The sequence below is a fragment of the Cygnus atratus genome, chromosome 9, assembly GCF_013377495.2.
Source record: "Cygnus atratus isolate AKBS03 ecotype Queensland, Australia chromosome 9, CAtr_DNAZoo_HiC_assembly, whole genome shotgun sequence".
NCBI lineage: Eukaryota > Metazoa > Chordata > Aves > Anseriformes > Anatidae > Cygnus > Cygnus atratus.
This window is the reverse complement of record NC_066370.1, coordinates 14,419,941-14,433,568: the sequence shown is the minus strand read 5'-3', so window position 1 is coordinate 14,433,568 and position 13,628 is coordinate 14,419,941.

Here is a 13,628-nt window from a genome sequence, read left to right as displayed (position 1 = left end):
TTTTTTCCCCACTTACAGATCCTCGCTTCCACTTACAGATCCTACAGCGACAGCGCGGGGCTGAGGGCACTCTGCCCAATCTCAACGTTTGGTCTCTTTTCCCTATTCTTAACCCATCACAGCTCGATTTACTCCAAGCTCAGTTTTTGAGCTGCACAGACCAAGGTTGTACCCGGGCACAGGCAGGCACCTGGGGGAAGATGCTCTCTGGAGAGCTGTCTGATTTATTTATGAAACTACTCAGTGCAAAACCCACCCCACACGGCCTGCATGGGAAGCTTCCTCCATGGAAAGGGGAAACAGTACACAACAACCTCTCCCATGAACTCTTCCACCTGAATACATCGCAATTCAAAAAAAAAAAACCTAAGTTTTTCTGGGGGCTGCACTTAGGACATAACACTGTGTGCACGTGGGGACAGAGGCTTCGTTGTTAATTCATGGCAGGATGCCCCTCAACTCAAAACGTGAGGCACAGTCAGCACGTGGGCTGCAGCACTGGGAATCCCACTAAGTTGGAAAAGTAAAAGATATAAAACACACGGAAATCGGAGTACCAAGGCACATGAACCAGTCCCAGGCATAGCAAGATAAACATTGTTCTACTGGGAGAGGCTATTGAGGATTTGTGGCAAAACCAGTATTTGTGAGAGCACCACAGTCTTTCATGCCCTTAGTAAACACCCCCACAGTTTCAGTTTTCCTCTAGAATATGAAGAAAACAAGACAAAAAATGAAAATGCTAAATGTTTCATGAAATGGAAGCTCTTATTTTCCAGTCCGTCCTACTTAGTACACCGAAAACAGCACTTAGCTAGAAGCAGAGCCAGTAACATAGAGCTCAGCACCATTAAAAGGATGCAAAGTAGCATAGATCCCAGGGATTGGTTATTAATAAACAATATTACACAGGACCTGGCAAACTCACCAAGTCACAGAATAAAGCCAAAGAGAACCACCCTTCTCTCTGCACGTCCCCACTTACCCGGGATCTTTGTTCCAGCCGAAACCCTTAGCAATGCCTGCTCTACAGCATTCGGGGAGCACTGCCAGGGCCTAGCAGGGCTGACACCAAACTGAGATTGCAGCTCTTACCTCTCCCCACCACCCATGGCTTTCATTTCTCTGCTGTACCTGATCAGTGAGGAAAATTGTAGCCCCTGTGAAACAAGGCCAGAAGCAGCTTGCACAGTGAAGCCCTAAATCACAACTGGTGGTTCTCGGGTACTTCTGTAATAGCACAAAAAACAACAGCCCTGTCTCTGCAAGTGCCCCAGCAGTGTGTTTGAGACGAGAACAATTCTGGATCTGGCAGATCAAGGACAGCACAGCGAGATCTGAAGTCAAGGTGCCCTCCTTGCTTAGCAGCCAGGGAGGAGCTGTAAATGAGGGGGCTCTGATTTAGAGATGCCAACGCTGAAGTGCAGTGCTGGGTACCGGGAAAGAGGTGCACTGAGGTGTTATCTATGTTAAGCCAGCATAGGAAGAGGTAGGTGCTATCACTCAGACATGCAAAGATGTGTATTAGACAAGCTACAGAAGTCTGTAAGAAGAACAAATTAGAATGCAACAGGCAGCTGAAGTTTGAGACCTCTGTTCATTAAAATAACACTTCTTGGAAAAACCACTCAGAAAAGTCTGCAAAACTACCAACAAAATAACCCCCATTTCCTTGAGGGGTTTCCATCATCATCCAGCCAGGATGATGAGCCAGGCTTGATAGGTTCTGATCTGCCAGCACCTGTGCGTGAGGCAGGCTCCAAAGGGGTCAGATTCTGACTTACAACAGCAAAGGGGAGCAGAATCAAACTGGTGAAAAGAGCGAGCAAGTGTTCCTTGACATTTCTAAAGGAGGGGCACGAGGACTGCAACAAGCACACGTTCTTTCAAACTGAGTAAGTAGGTTTAAGTAAGCTTAAACAGCAAAATGGAAGCATAAAAAAGGCAAAGGATGATTCTTTAGGAACCGTGATGCATGACTCAAGTGTGTACATGCCACAAAACACTCAGTAATACCATGTACCCAATTAGGTAAGTGTTCTCCCAGTAAACAAAGCTTATGGAACTTGGAAAGACAAAGGGAGCTGACATAAATCAAGATATTGCTAGATAAGTTAACTCATTTTAATCCAAAACCAAAGCAAACCAAAATAAAATTTATTTCTCTGCAAAAGGCCAGCATATGTTCAGACAATTTTTTTAGTGGGACATAAATCTTGCTAAGGCTCCACTGACAGACTTTATTACTAAATAATAATGCAAATAACATATAAAAAGTTACTGTGAAAATGTTACATATATTTAAGTTTTGCCAGGTAGAAGCTGGGTATTAGAAAGAATAGAGTTCTTCAATAAAAGCGGAGATTGCATTTGCTGAAACATAAAGAAAGCTGGGAAAGACTCATTGAGGTCAGAAGACAGTTGCAGGGAACACAGTGTCATGTGTGTTTCTCCCTTATTAAATTAAAATGCCATTGGCCTTCTGAAGCACAGAACAGAAACGAGAATATGTTTGGGATTATGGAATTTAAATTAATACCTTCTACTAAAAAGAGGAATACACTGTGCTCCGATCAGAGAAAAATAAGGTGATTTAGCAGACAAGGCTCTTTGCTAGGTATTAAAATAGCATAATGTGCAGGAGTTTATCAGTTAGTAAAGCCCCAAAAAGAAAGTCAACAAAAGCTCAGATGAGACTAGGCAGGAAATGCAATCCCCTTGTACTCATAGAAAGGCAGGTGCTGATCTTTCAAGGTGCTGGGTCCCTTCTGCTTCTGTTTTTACCTATATTGACTACCTGCAGGCCTTTGAACACCATGACTAGTTCGCAGATAAACAGCCTGCACAAGTAGGTCATTTTTGCGAGTCTTTGCCCTCATTATATTTCCTGGCCAAGTGCAGGTGGATGTGGTGAGAAACGGTCCATGAGCCCTGGCAGCTTTGTTCAGGCTGGCACCAATACAGCCCTCAGACCTTGCCCCCATTTGTAAACCTACACGTCTCCCTGGGAGCACCTGGGGCTCATTTCCCGTCCGTCACCCCATAGATCCACCTGTGATCATTGGGTGTATGTTCCTCAGCGAAGACGTAACTGCTTCTTCTCAGCATCTTTCTTTGCAGGAGCCATTTGAGCAAAACCTGCTCCGGAACAGGCTAAAAAATTACATCCCTTTACAGTGCAAGCGCTTATCCTGCTGTCATCATGGTGCTCTGAGTATTCCTGCTGTCCTTTGTCCCTCCTTCGTGAGGCAGAGCACTAGCACAAGAGCTGTGCTTGCTGTAGAGTCATGCTAACCACACACAGCTTCTTCTCACCCAGCTCCACCGAGGTGCAGAGCACACACCCCAGAGCTGGTGGGGAACTGCAGCAAAAGTTCAGGGGTTTACTGAAGGCCACAGGACGATTTGTGTAAGTAAGGAATCTCCTGTCATTGCTTGGTCTGGTGATTCAGTGATCTTCTTCCTGACCAGTAAAAAATTGTGCCCATTATAAGGCAAAGATTGCAGCTCTTCTGCTGGAAACTACCAGGGAAAAAGTATATCACACACGCACCTTCTGACAGCAAATGGAAGATGAGGAAAAAAAAGACACCTTGATTTCGTACATCTGATGAGAAAGACCAATTCCATAGTTGCCTTTCCGTGCACACAAAGCAAAGCTCACATGAACACACGTGAACAACCCACTTACTCCAGCTGCTGGTGGGGAGACTTGCCTGGTAAAACCTCAGCCTTCTCTCAGCTCGCCAAAGCAGATTCAGATAAATAAAGATGTCCCATAGGCTTGATCATTTAATAGGTTTAATAGGTTTATCCTCAGACATACAAAAAGCTCAACGTAGTATTTGCGTTTCCAGACATTAGAAAGAAATTTAGTGTTTTATGTATCAAATATCTTGAATCAGAGTTAGTGAAAAGTGGTTGTCTGGGATATTTTTCAGCACAGGGACGTTTCCTCAGAAGCTGGAACTTTTAAGACTTCTCCAGACATACTTTGGTAGTAGTGCCACTGGCTTGGAACAGATGCTCTGGAAAAAAGAGCAAGAAAGGGGCAGCCATACATTGTTCTGTCCACCCACTGCCAGTGCCCTGCAGCTCTGCGATTTCCTCATCCACACGATGTCTCACAATGCATTTAAAAACCCTTGATCGATTTCTCTGCAACAAATTTTTATAATTGGTTTTTGAAGCCAGTAATACTGCTGGTCTCCTCCCTGTCTTTTGGCAAGAAGTTCTACAGGTTAATCATGCACCGGGAGAAGCTTTCATTAGTTTAAAACCGCTTCTCGGAAGCTCCATTTAATGCTCACCTTAGTAGTTATACTGTGAAATAGTAATTTCATGTTCTCCATGACAGTCATAGCTTTAGACGCCTCTGCCGTATTTCCCTTCTCAATTGTTTCATTTCTGAAGACGCTGAAAATGCCTAATCTGTTTCATCTCTCCCCAGGCAGCAGCTATTCCATATGCTCTGCTGACCTTGTCACTGTTCCCTGCATCTTTTCTGGTTCTGTTCCTTTTTATTTGTTGTTTGTTTGAGAAGGATAACTAGAGCTGTACGCAGTATTCGAGGTGCGAGCGTACCAGGGATGTCTACTGTAGTGCAATGAGAGCTCCCATTTGCTCTGTACCTTTCCCAGTAATTTCTGCTTGCTTCTGCTGAGCTAGCACTTTCAGACAGATCCACAGCATCTCTGAGGTCTTCTACCAAAGAGGAAATGGCCCCAGTAGCAACCCCTACCATTAATGACCATGAATAGATGTGTTTCATCCATGGGTGCATTACCCTGCACCCCTCACTTTATACTGCTGTTAGCTCGCCAGACACTCAGTATCAGGAGATCCTTCTACAACTCTTTCCTGCTCAGTTCTGCTTTCCTTCCTCCAAGTGATTTTGTTCTGCTTGGCAAACTGTCCCCTCTCCATCCCTTTGCTCTTCAAGATCAGTTAGGACCATGCTGGACCGCAGACGTCTCGCCCTCCTCTGGTAGTTTCCCCACTCAAGAGACCTGACCTGTTTTCTTTGAAAGAACCCCTCAGTGGGGGGAACATCTTCAAAATCCAAGTTCATGACTTCAGCTGGATCACCTTTACCTGGATGAGAGAACTCAGAAGGCAGGATCCCCCCAGTCCTTCCCTAGCCGATCACACCCGACTGCCAGACCCCCATGGGGAGAGGGGTTCCAATTTCTTGCAGGTAGCTGAAGTCCAGCACAAGCCCCAGACATTGGCACGTTGTCCTTCACACCTGGGAGTGGCAGAAGCACCTTCCAGAGGTGCCAGCTCTGCTCGCTGCTCCCCATCCGACCAGTCTCTCCAGCCTCTCACAAGGGAAAAGTGAGCAGGAAGGCAGGAGATCTCCCCGTCTGCTGATCCCTCCAGGCTTGGAGATCATGCGAGAGAAAAGCAGATTAAAGAGCCATAATACAGTCAGCGCTGGGAAGTTCTGACCCACAGCGCCCCGGTAATTAAGGTTATTAATCCAGAACAGGCAGCAACCGCTTTGCCTGAGACATGACCCATGCTTAGAGGGCAACAGCTCACCGCTGTGCCAAGGGGCCTGGAGGTGGGTGAGCTCCCCAGCCAGCAGGCCTTGGGGCATCTCATCTCCTGCGCCTTCAGCAGGTGGCTGCTGATATGAAGCCAACGCTGGAACTTGTACTTCAATGCTGGTGCATCTTCTATGTTCAACCAGGATATGCTCTTGGTTCATCCCCGACCTATTGCACGACATGTGAGCCACTGGCAGGCCCCTTTCCTCATTTAAGAGTGCAACTAATCCATCCGTCTCACAGGGAAATGCTGGGAGGCTTAATAAAGGAGATTTTCTGAGGACAAGTGTGGCAGACCACCTCTGCGGGGAGCCAGCTCCCCCTGCCACTGCTGCTGTTGGAGTGCCCCTGGGGTCAGGCATTACGAGCGGGCCCATCTGCCTGCTTCCAGTGACACTCAGAGCCTGGTGCTGTCGCCCAGCTCTGAAGCTGTTTATTCAGGCACACCGGCAGAAGACACATAACGCAGACTCATCTAGACAAGCAAATACTTGCCCAACTCCCTGCCTTGGGAGCAATGGTACAAGAAACGCTTTCTGCTTCAGTTCACAGCTCCTTAGACCACAGCAAAGTTGCTACCAGGACACATCTGCTCAGGCCCTCACTCAATAGCTGGCCATCGCAACTAAAGACATGTGAAACCCTGATTGCACTGGCAAGACCCCTCCCCTCTGGAGCCCACAGCTCCCAGCTCCTCCAGTGCAGCATTGCTACAGCTGTGGGGGCTTTGCCAGACCCACGCACAGGTTGTCCCTGCTGGTCCTCACGGCAAAGAAATGACAGAAGCTGGGCATTAAATAATAATATTACAGAGTAGTTATAATGTGCCTATATGCGTACTGGAAAGTTCATGTATCAAGAGAATTGAAGACTGGATTTACGAGACCTTTAGAAAAGCCAACCTTGAAAATCCTGGCTTCTTAGGATAGGGCTTCCCACTGCGTACATTTTTTCCATGAACTTGGTTTACAGGATTTTGTGTCTGGGAAAGTTCTTTTCAGAAAACATCTCTCATGTAGTGTCATCCTTATCAGAGAATGAGAGAAAGAAAGATCCTCAGAACCTCCTCTCTCAGGGACCACCACTGCTTTTGTTTGGGGCAGATGCTCCAAAGAGGTCCAAAAATCAACACTCGCTTTTCTTTAAAATGACATTTTCTAAATTATTTCAACTTTGCTGAAATGGTTTGGTTGACAACATGATGAAAAATAAAGTCTCAAGGAGAGACTTTGACCTTATTAAAACAAAACGTTCCCGCAAGTTTCTCACACAACATTTGACAAGCGTGCAGGAACAAGGAGAGTTTGGGCTGCTCATGGTTTCAGGACAAAGAAACGATATTAGCCACCTCAGACACTGCCAGCCACGAGGCAGAGCCATCTCCTCCGTCCTCTGCTGTGGCGATAGAAACAAAGCCAAGTAACACCTTTGGGGTTCTTCCCTGCCTTTGACTCGGGTCTTTTAAGGTTCCTGTTGTTAGCGGTTCTCTGCAGCCATTAGAACCAGAAAATAACTAACTATGTCAGGTTGCGATTCTTACATAACGGCTTGGGGATTTAAGAAAGGCCCCAAATCTGCTGAAAGTTAGCAACGCTGCTTTGCAATAATCATGCCAGTGACAGGTAACATCGCCAGCTCCCAGGGATGGGAACCACTGCTGCCTTGTGACATGCTCAGTAATGGCCTTGCCCTGCTGCTGAGGCTCAGACTGATTATCAGTCCCTGGGAAGCTCTGCTCCCCTATGGCAAGGTAAAAATCCTTCTTTCCTCAGCAGCTGGAGATATCGGACCTCCAGCCAGCCCTGTGTTAGCCTTGTGCCTGCCTATACCAGAAAAGCCACAGACATCGTCCAAACAAGTGCCACGTGATGGCAGTACTACATTTTAGGAATCCTGTCCAGTGCTTTGCAACCCTGAGATGAGGAAGCCCCTGCAGAATCAAAAGCCACAAGTGCAGACCTCAGTCACCCCGAGTCCTCGGTGCTGCCCAGCCCCACACACCATTTCTTGCCAGGAGCAAGGGGCACCACAGCCATCACTCCCTGTTCCCAGAGCTGTGGCCTACACATTCAGTAGCATAAATAAGAAGAAATGTACAGTGAAAGCAAAAATGCTCCGAGCATGCTCTCACATCACACGTAAACCCCTGGACCACTGCCAAACGATTTCCTTACAGCTAGCCTTAAGCATCTGCTTAACCCCCAGCAGAGAGGCAACCTGAACTATGCAGTAAAGTGGTTCACACAAACCCTCCGTACATATTACACACAACAGGAAATGTGGAGGAAGCCACAAGGCCTCCCTTTGCTCTACCTGCTTATTTGGAAGGCCATCCTCATGTCCAAATCCCGACACAGAGGTTGATCCCTTTCTCCACCACTTTGGTTCCTTCACTGCTCCCCAGACTCCCATAGGAGACCTCCATCCACCCCGCACCTCTCACCCTGCTGCAGAGCACAGATCTAGCAGGGTGCCAGCTCAGTGCTCCCGGCTGTGGAGCAATCACTGCACTTCTCCACGAGGTCCTCGTGGGGCTGACTTGGGGCTCCTGTGCCAGGGAGAGAAGCAATGGCTGCTTCATGAGGAAAGCAGACACACAGCAGGGAACGTCCTGCTGAAGCCACAGCTCCTGCTGCTTCCCTGTCCCCGCTTATCCTTTCTCAAGGCCCGCTGGAGCAGCTTGTTGTGAAAGACAAATGTAGAAGACAAGCTTAGCTCTTCATTTCCCAGGACGGCACAGCCAGGAGCTCCTGAGTACACGTGATATTTGAGGGTGTGAGGAACGGAAAGGTCGGCTCCTAGGTGGCTTTCTTTCCTTTCCCCTGCTGAGTTACAGCAGGGGTCACAGCCACATCATCTGCTTTTCATTCCCTTGTGCTCAGTGTCAAGCCGTAACACAACCATAAGCAACCCAGCATCGCTCAGCAGCGTACGGAAGTGCTCTGGTCCAGCTCTGCATGGCTGGATGGCACAGCACACAGTGCTGCAGGGAAGGGAAGACACTGATACCGAGAGATCAGGCTCTCCATTTTATTTGCTTCACTTCTGCAGCGAGCAGCAGCGAAGCATGGCAGAGGAGAGCTGTGCTCCTCTCCCTGCTCCCTCAGCCACCCTCCCGGTCACAGCGAGAGCTGTCAGGCAGGACCACAAGTGTCCAAGAAGGTTAGTGCCAACAGCACTCTGTGCAGGGCAAAGAGGGTGAAAGGAGAAGGATCCTTTCAGGATGATGCTCTCGTGGGACAGACTGCCCAAGGGACCTTTTGAAGCTACTAAACAGGGGACTGAGCCTTCGAACTGCTGCACCCCTGCCTCCTGGCGAAGCATCTCCAGGCTCAGACAGGAGGGCACCAGAGCTGCCTCTTTGCCCTCTCATCTGAACCAAACGAAGAGGGGACATTTCTCAGCAGAGATGCCAGCTTTACTTGCACACCGTCAGGGAAGCGCCTGGTAATGGGCCTACATTAAGACAGAGTAAATTAATAATCAAGAGCAATCTCTGAGCTGACGTCTGCCTCCAGCCTGTGGGACAGCCTCTGAGCAGCTAAAACTAGAACAGGCCCATTCCTGGGGAACAAGTCACTGGGAAAGCACTGGTCTGTCGGGGATGGAGACAGCCTTGCTTGGATAATCTCATTTTAAAATTTCTTCCTTCTATTCCTGCCGTCTTGCCTCCTCACATAGGTCCTCACCTTGTAGAAACTGTTGGCTCATGCCTGTGGTACCCAAGATTTCTTCCTTAGCGTCGCTCCCACTGAGGGATGTTTAACGTGGGATTCTTGCTGAGGCCAGTTAGCATTTCTCTCAGGTGTGCTCACACCGACTTAGGATCGATGAAGATGGGCACATGCTGGCTTGGCCAGTATAAGTGATGCTGTTTATAAAACTACACGGAGTACTTTCCCAGAGCTTAATAATTGCACGGAGATGGGCCCTTCACTGCTGGCAGCAGCAGGGGTCACTGCAGCGTGTGGTAAGTGGGAGAACTCAACTAAAAATAAAAAGCTAAGGGGAGAAAAAACAACAAGCTGAACATCTTGTGACAACTCACCCCAGAAGCCCTGTCAGTCTGCCAGGGCTGCACTACCTGGGAACTTGGAGGGAGGCAAAGCCATCCACTGTCTGATGCTCAAGAGCTCTTTAGCCCACTCCAGCTTCAGCTGCTTTCCGTTGCTGGCTGCTTTTAACCTAGTTTTCCTCTTCCAGAACTCTTATTTCTGGCTGCAGCCTTCATTAGCAGAGACATGTTCCCCATTCTGTTCCTTCCAGAGATGTAGGCTACATCCCCAAAGTGCCTTTTGGGAAAGTCAGCCGAGGGTGCAGTGCCCTGGAAAACAGGGAGGAGTGGAGCTTCAGGGGTGCGTTTCCCTCCCAGTTCTCAGGAGCCAAACCCAGCTGGTGAAGCTTTTGGATGGGAGTGTTCTTTCCTAACCATTGCCAGCTTTATTTCCAAATGTGATGGAAAGACTGTTAAGGACAGAGACCTCTTTTCCTTTTCATCATCTGTTTTCTTTTCCTTTTGGTAGGTGATGCAACACTTTCTCTGTTTTTTTTTTGTTTGTTTTTTTTTAAGATCTCCATTTCTGATGCCCTCTTATACAAGGAGCTGGGGAAGAGGTTTGCACAAAATGGATCTCCATTGTCAGTGCCCGGCAATGCAAAGGCTTCCAGGAACATAAGTGATCACATCTGAAAAAGCTCTTTCCTGCTGATCCAACTGCAGAAAAAATCCAAAAAAAAAACCCAAGAAAGAAGTTTCCCTGAGTGGGATGGATGCAAACTGTTTCCTATCCCAAAGCCTTGCAGCCTCATCAGCAGAGCGCTGCTCTTAATTTAGGGCTGCTGGGAGACTGGATCAACTCCGACACCCAAGCAATTACACCGCCTGCAGTTTTGAACCAGAGTTCAGCCAGCCCAAAACACAGCCCAAACAACTTTGCACCTGGCTGCCAAAGATGGTGTAAGACATACCTATGACTACTGACATTAACTCAGGACGTGTCATCGGTTTTGGAAAGCATCAACACCAGATGATTGGGGATCTATTGGGGATGCTGAACAGCAGCAGCAGAGCTGTCCCCACGGCAGCTGCGTACAAGGCTAACAAATCTTGTACAGAGACGCTGAGGTTGGCACTTCTGTCCCCTCTTCCCAAGCATTGCAGCAGGACTGAAAAAAAAAAAAAAAACACACCACTTTTTTCCCTTTAAGGTGGCCTTCTCGCTGTGTTTACTGCCCCATCAGGCTTCTGGTCTTCCTCTGTCTCAGGGATTTTGTAGGCTAAATCCTGCTACCAGCACAACAGGCGCTGGCTGCTCTCCATCCCGAACCTCTGCCAGGCTGTGAGATGGATGGAGGAGGTTTTAAACGTACGGTGATTTGCAGCAGTGCAAGAAGCTACCACCAGTCCTGCTGAACGTAGCAGCCTGCGTCCCAAAGGACCTCAGCACAGCTGATTTGCAAAAAACACTCAAAACAACAAACATTCTTACATTTCACGGCATCTCATGTCAAACCCAGTCTCTGCAATGCTCTTGCAATTAGATCTCCTCTGAAAACCCTTATAAATCCTCCCTGTGTTTTAAGTAGGGGGACTATGGAAACACCCAGTGCAGAAATGCATTAGGGAAAAGTCCACGTACTTTCCAGCAGTGCCTTTATTTTTTTTCTTTTTTGTGCCATCACACACCAGCCTCACACCCTGGACCCTTTCAGTTAACAACTTTTTGCTTCTTACAACCAAGGTGCCTTTCAGAGCTCTGCCTGGCTGACAACTTGACCGAGCCCACTAGTCCTCCCTACACAGGGCACAGTTTTGGCAACACGTGGCTTTTCAAGCTCACAAAGGAACGTGAAAACCCAAGGCTAGGAGCTAAAAAATGAGAAGAGTGAAGGTGATAAAGCACTGGAACAATTTAACACGGTGAATCTTCCACCACTGGACAATTTTAAATTGAGATGCAACGTTTTCTATGTTTGATGCTGCACTTCAAGCAGGAGTCAATCGAGGGCAGTCCTGCCGCTTGCTCTCTGCAGGAGCTCAGACTGAGAAGATCACAATTGCCTCTCTGACCCCATAACCCAGGAATTAACGCCTGGGAGGAGCTTCTTGTAAAATCTGCCAAACCACTGCCCTTTAAATCCCTACCTATGACTCCTCTGCCATGAGGCCACGACACAGAATCAATTAGAGAGCGGGGAAGATGGAAAAGGGAAAATAAACAAGAAGTCACTGAATAACAAAGACCAAGGCACGGTGACAGGAAGGTGCAGTTGTGAGCACTGCCCTGCACCAGGCTGAATAGGACCTATTCTGGGCTCACAGAGATCACGGGAGTTTTGCTATTACTGACATCACTGGTACTCAGTTTGTGTCCTCTGCTCAGCTGCAGAGGACACGGGTTTGCTTTCTGCAGGGTCACAAAGCCAGCATCAGTCCCAAACACTGAACAGTCCCACGGCACAGACAACCTAGGCACGAAGCTGTTCCTTCATTTTAGCTCACTGGCCAAACCGCCTTTGCAGCTGTAATGCTAGGCTAAAAGAGACTGGATATAAACTAAAGGAAAAAGAAGAACAAATCAAAGCTGCCTTTCCATTATTATTGTACCACTGCTTTGGAATCAGCAAAAATAACCTCCCTCGTCAGATCTAGGTTTCTCAATGCATCTCCTATGAAAAGTTGGCAGGGGACTGAGCAAGGAATGAAAACTATATCACACAAGTCCTCAGAAAGCCACCAGAGGGTAGCAAAACACTTTAGAGAGCAGCTAACCGGAGCCCAGACAGAGCAGCCTGATCTGCACCTGCAGCTCTCCTTACCTTCCTTCCTCTCACTATTTCAGTTATTCACGTAAGTCACATTTTTACTCACCCCTGTCCATTCCTTTCTCAAAGATTCCACCTCGATTTCTTTGCAGATGAGAAGGGAAATTATATTTTGTGTTACTCTCGCCCTGCCCCTTGAGAAGAGAGTTGCTTCTCCCCGCTTTTCCCCACAGTGCCTGCATTGCCCCCAGGCCAACTCTCCCCTGCAGCGGAGGGCAGCGCACAGCCTCCTACCAGGACGGGGGGGCTGTGCAGCGGTGGTACCACACGATGGGGAGGAGAGAGAAGGGGATGAGGGTCCGGAGGGCAAAAAGCTGTGTCCAGCAGGTTGGGTGAACCAGCCCCGTTGGTAAGTCCCTATAGTAGGAGCCACGGGATTACTGCAATGGCTTCTCTCATGCAGAACTCAAACACACTGCCTGACATGCTGATGGCCAGTCCCGAGGTTCTGACTTTCTCAAAGCTGGGAAAAGTACAGGAGGGGGAGGAACATTAATTTTTGTAAAGCCTTCCCCACCTCTCCAAAAGCCTCCATTCTCTACCTTGCAGGTTCCTGTCCTAGTTGCATGGAAGCCCCTCAACATCGCCAAGTGCCCCCAGAGCCAACAAATCAGCCCTGCCCCAGATCTTCTTGCACCTCTTCTGCTGAGTGTTTGGGTAGGAAGACTTGCACGATTTTTTATTATTATTTTTAAGGCTCCCACGTGTGAAATTGTCACCAGGATTATTCAAATCAGGATGCAAGCAATCCTGCAGTCCTGTTTGGGGACGCTCTGTATGGAACAAGGAGACCAGCCAGGAGCTCGGCAAAAAATGAGTCTGGCTTTTAAATAGCTAACTTTTCCTTGCACACTCTGCAGGAACCAAAAATAGCTCCTGAATATTTCAGCAAATCATTCCCAATAATTAAAATTGTGATGTGTTTGCTGTCAATCCTAAATGTGGTGAGAGCCATCAGATAGATTATTCACTACAAATTATTCATCCAGCTGCATTTGCAGAGTTGAAAATTTCCATTTGCTTAGACCTAAACTCAAAGACTCCATCAAGCCTCTCAATCAGAAGTTCTTTCATATCTGCTCATTGCTAAAAAAATACACAAATTAGCCTTCCTTTGGCCATCCTATTTGTTAAATACAGGTATATCTCACCAAGCAGGCTAACGCTGTAGTGCAGCTGACACACTGCACTGATTGTCGGGTTATATCTGTCCAGTACAGCTGCTTTCAGTGCATATTAGAGAGATGGAAG